At 43.6% G+C, this 5610-nt stretch overlaps 1 long non-coding RNA gene across 1 annotated transcript; it reads right to left on the reverse strand.

The window, feature by feature from the left end:
- Window positions 1–2244: 2244 nt before the first annotated feature.
- Window positions 2245–5166, reverse strand: LOC125439384. The gene is made up of 2 exons (XR_007245530.1): window positions 5034–5166; window positions 2245–2601 (listed from the first exon to the last, which is right to left on the reverse strand). It is a non-coding gene; the product is annotated as an uncharacterized LOC125439384 (long non-coding RNA).
- Between the last annotated feature and the right edge of the window lie 444 nt (window positions 5167–5610).

Below are 5610 nucleotides of genomic sequence, written 5' to 3' on the forward strand. Positions count from 1 at the left end.
GGACATAACAGCAGCTGAGAGGTTACCCTTGCTTCAGCAAAGCGGAGGCCGAGGTAGAACCCATGGGAAAATTCATACCGTTCTGCCTCCTAGAGATAGCATCACTGCTCAATGCAGTTCTGATCACTCCTGATATGTTTTGCTTAGCACGAAGCTGAATGGCAGCTCCACACATTTTGTCTATGCACAGAGATTGGGCTCCTCTGCCACCGGCAGAGATGGATTTCAAAAGTGATTAGACAGATTCGTGGAGGAGACATCGGTCAGTGACTCCTAATCATGGTGACTGAAGGAAACCTCCATGTTCAAAAGCAGTCAACCTCTGTGTAAAAGTGCTCAGAAGCAACATCAAGGGAAGGCTTCAGCCTTATGCCCTGCAGTTTGGCTTCCACAGGAAATGGTTGACCACAGAAAAGCTGCTCCAGGAGGCAGAGCCAAATAAAAAATGACTCTCACATGAGACAGAGGCAATTTGTGAGCAGAACTATTATATGCCAATGTATCATTGTTATCTAACTTTTTGAAAGCTCAACATGGGCAGCAGGGGGGGAAGGGTTGTGTGCATCAACAATGTCTTGAAATTCCCTGGAATCTGAGCCAGAGTTGTTTGCCAGTCACTGCAAAACATTCACCGGCGTTACCAAATCCTTGCTTGACTTCCTCTAATACTCCAAGCAGAGACCCACAATTCTACCCAGCTGATTCTAAGAATGGCCCTTTCTGCATAAATTACCAAAAAAATTTCTACAACATTTTCAGTGCCCCCCACCATGATGCATGCCTGCACATACCCCCTCAAAACCATCCATGCCCCCCCCATTATATTATTTTTGCCTGAGGCAGAGGCAACCACAAAATGTTGGGAAGTGAGGTTATTTGTCCCACTACAATACTCTTTCCCACAAAAAGATGACAGATAATATTTGTATATTAATCCGCCATTTCCTGGACCTTGACCCCTCTGTGTAGCATTATACTACAAAGATGTTCCAGGAAATGCATGGTTTTAGTTCTTTGTTAAGTCTTCTAAGGGAGGGTATTTTAGTTAGCCCTGTCCCTTTAAGACATTTCCCAATAGGCAGTTGCCTTTCTTTACCCAGCAATCCCCTGTTTTAGTTCTAGTCAGTCAGTCAGAGTGAGGTGCCAAGGGTAGTTGGAAACCGGAATATTCGTGACGTTCATATTATTATATGATGGTCCAAAGAGCACAAGTTAAGTTTAACAGTAATTAGATCTAGACAAAGACTGAAAGAACTGAAAGGAAGCAAGGCACAGTGGACTTTCTTGAAAGCAACCAAGAGAAGACACAGTCTACAGCTTCAAACCTGTTCTAGTACTCTGATTAGATAGACCCAAGGGAGGAGTTAGGGTCTTGATTCTCTCAAGCAATAAACCTATTGTAAGAACTGTTGAACCTGGCTTGTGTCTCTCCCACTCTGTCCTAGCCAAGTACAGGGCACCAAAATAGATTCATTTGGGGGGGCAGAACATTAACAGAACACTTTAAAACATTAACATATTGTTTAAAAAAAACTCTTGGGAATTCAGAAAATAGCATTTTGGGCACAGTAACAAAATAGTTGCCACAAAATGTCTGCCATAGGAGCTACAGTCAGTCACTAAATGAATGCCACAACTTTCCTTCAGCACAGAGGAGATTTTTGGTGGAACTGTAGCAGCTACCACCAAAGGAGTTTTTTTTTTAAAGAAATCTGCACCACCAGTCAAATCAAATCTGGAAATCTGCGGGGCAAAAACCCCACAGACACCACCCCCATTAAAAAAAAAACCTTGGAAGACCCTCAGGAAAGTTGTCCATGTTGGTCTCTTTTTGCTGTCTACACTGCTACTGGACTCAAAGTTCAATAATATCTTAGGCTGATTCCGCATGGGCCAAAAACAGCAGTGTGAAAATGGTGTGAAAATGGTGTAAAAGGGTTTAAAACCGTGTAAAAGGGTTTATACTGTTTTCACACTGTTTTCACACCGCTGTTTTTAGCCCATGCGAAATCAGCCTTAGTGACCTACCAGATTTTTGTGGTATGACCTCCAGCCACATGCCTACCTTATCAGTATAAGGTGGCATGCTATTTGTTGATTACACTTATATCCCATCTTTCTCCCCAATGGGGACCCAAAACACCATATCTCATTCTCCTCCCCTCCATTTTATCTTCCCAGTCCCAGATACTCTGCATATAATGCAAAGAAGAAGTCAAGAGAAAGAGACTCTGAATCAGGAAATTAACATCAGGAGCATTTATTCATATGCTTTCATATCTTGATGACAGACTCTTCTGTGGAGGTTAGCATTGCTTCGGCTGTTGGTGACCATGATGTTTCCAGTGCTCATCGTCTTTGCTTGATGGACATTGGGATAGGTTTCCAGTGGACTCATGGCAGGGACTTGCTGATCGGCAATCACTGCCACCAACTTCTTGGCACGTGCTGCCACCAGAGCCATGGCATGTTGGAGGCTGGTAGGGCTTAGAACATACTGAAGGCTGATCTGGAGTCACACAAGTTGCTGGTGGGCAAACTGGAGGTTGCTTGCATTGCTCAGACTGCTGGTAAGACATTTTCCTCAGCTTTGGGGAACACCTGAAAGACAAACATAACATCATGTTCAGTGGTGGGATCCAAAAATTTTAGTAACAGGTTCCCATGGTGGTGGGATTCAAACAGTGGCGTAGCGCCAATGGGGCTGTGCGGGACACGACGGGGGCGTGGCCGAGCATTCTGGGGACGGGGCATTAATAATTTCTCCATTACTGTAAAAAACTCTTACTGTAAAAAAAAAGTTCCTAATTTCCAGCTGGTATCTTTCTGTCCATCATTTAAACTCATTATAGCAAGTCCTATCGTCTACTGCCAACGGAAACAACTACTTCTCCTCTAATTGACTGCCTGTCAAATACTTAATACTTTCAAATACTTAATTTTGTTTCTCGAAATCAAAAGAAGGAGACTTTCCTTAAACAAGGAACTTGACCATATTTCTAAAACATGTTTTTAAAACAGCCCAACAGGGAGAATTATCCCGTTTTCTACCTTCGCTAACCAGCCACATAGGAAACAACAGGACTTTATGATTTCTGGACCTAATGGAATTTCTAATGGAAAAGCAGACCCAATTAGTAACCCCCTCTCAGCACACACAAATAATTAGTAACCCACTCTCGGGAACTGGTGAGAACCTGCTGGATCCCACCTCTGGATATCAGCCTCCAGATGACACATAGATCAGTTCCCTGATCGAAAATGAAGGCTTTTCAGGGTGGATGCTATGACATTGTACCCCACAGAAGTCCCAGTCCGCCCCAAGCTCCATCCTCAAATCTGCAGGAGTTTTGGCAAAAAAACAAAAATAAAAACTACCCTTAGCCAGTGTTCAGGGAGGACCTGGTAACCCCCTACTCCCACCTCCTCCATTGGATGTCATTCTATATTGGATCCAAGCAATCAAAATAGGACAAAAGTGCAGATCTGGGGTTTTTTTTGGGGGGGGGGGCAGGAGTAAAGAGCAGCAAGAGCCTTTCCCCAAGGGATATTCTCATATCCCTTCTACACATCCCTTTGCACGCACAAATCATTAGTAACCCACTCTCAGGAACTGGTGAGAACCTGCTGGATCCCACCTCTGATCATGTTGCATCAGCCTACTGGTCAATCTAGTACACTATCCTGTTTCATTACTGATGCCAACTTCTGGGTGAGACCTGGGGATTCCTCAGAATTATAGCTCATCTGTAGACAACAGAGATCTGATCCCCTGGAGCAAATGGATGCTCTGGAGGGTGGTCTCTATGGTATTGCACCTGACTGAGGTCCCTGTCCTCCTCAGGCTCCGCCCTTAAATATCTAGGAGTTTCCTAGCTTAGAGCTGGCGACCCTACTTCCCATCCCCCATCAGTGGCAAGTGGGGACTGAGAAAACCTATATTTCACACAATGGGCAAGCAATAGTCCGGGAAGGCCCACAAAAGGGGCCAAGGCCTTCCCCTGATCCTATTAGAGATTTATTTGAAGGTGCCTTTTATTAACCATGACTAATAATCACTGTTGGATCTATATTTTTCTCTGAGTCTGTCTAATCACCTTTCAAAGTCATCTATGCTACTAGCCATCACTACATCCACTGGAAGTGATATTCACGATTTAATCGCTTGCTGAGTAAAGAAATGTTTCCTTTTGTCCATTCTGAATATATTGTCCCATCAATTTCAGTGAGTGCCCCTGAACTCTAATATTGTGGGAGAGAAAGAAAAAGCTCTCTCTATTAATTTTTCTCATCCCAGGCACACTTTTATTAACCTCTGTGAACAGCAGAAGAGCCTCTTGCATCACAAGAACACAAGAAATAGCCTGCTGGATCAGACCGGAGTCCATCTAGTCCAGCATTCTGCTACTCGCAATGGCCCACCAGGTGCCTTTGGGAGCTCACATGCATCATGGGAAAGCTCTGGAGGAAGGCCCCATTGGATCAGAACTGTGGTCCATCTAGTCTAGCATCCTGTGACAGACAGTGGCTAACCAGGTCCTTTGGAAGGCCCACAAACAGGACATAGAGGTTGAGACCTTTCCCTAATGTAGCCTCCAGGCACTGGGATTCAAGGGGTGACTGCCTCTGAACACAGGCCCCATGGCTAGTAGCCACCGACAGACTTCACCTCCAAGGATATTTGAAGGGATGTCATGTTGAAGAGGGACCAAGCTTGTTTTCTGCTGCTCCAGAGACTAAGACAAGGAGTAATAGATTTAAGATACAGGGAAAGAGATTCCACCTAAACTTTAGGAAGAACTTCCTGACAGTAAGGCTGTTTGACAGCAGAATATGATGTCTCAGAGGGTGGTGGAGTCTCCTTCTTTGAGTCTCCCTGGACCTGTCAGGAGTATTTTGACCATTCCTGCGTGGCAGGGGGTTGGAATGGCTAGTCCTCATGGTCTTTTCCAACTCTATGGTTCTATGACTCCATTCACTTTCCACCACCAAGAGGCTACCCAAAAGTGAAGTATGATAAAGAGTCAACTTACCGAGTATAAATGACTAACACGGACGTGTGGAGAAGCAGAGAATGGTTTATAGAATGCAGCGAGGAAAGCCGTTTTATAGGTCTAAAAACACCAGCTCATCCAGGAAATTAAGGCAATGACGAATCTATCATGGATTAAGAATGACATATGTAAAATACACCCTAAGACTCTGACTTTTATACACCTTCTTGGGCTTTTAATTTTATTTCTTTAAGAAAACACGCTTTGCCGGAACAACATATCCAGTTTACCCGGAGTCTTGACAGATTGTTATACAATGATTGATACAATTCTTACAAAGCCGTCATTCAGTTGGCACATGTTTTGGAAGTCGACTCACAGTTTTTGGGCATAACTCATTCCTATTGTAAGGTCATTGTTCATTCATTAAATTATTCCTAGATACTTAGAATCAAGTCTGGTAGCATCACAGGGACCACAAGATTTCAATGGCACGTATATGTAGTCTGGTTGAATTTTGATTAGAGTTGATAATGTTGTATTGTGGATTTGCTATTTATAGAGCCATGTTCACTGTAATTTATAATGTTATGTTTTTGCTATGTTTAATATTGCT

This window comes from Sphaerodactylus townsendi, linkage group LG01 (assembly GCF_021028975.2).
Source record: "Sphaerodactylus townsendi isolate TG3544 linkage group LG01, MPM_Stown_v2.3, whole genome shotgun sequence".
Lineage (NCBI taxonomy): Eukaryota > Metazoa > Chordata > Lepidosauria > Squamata > Sphaerodactylidae > Sphaerodactylus > Sphaerodactylus townsendi.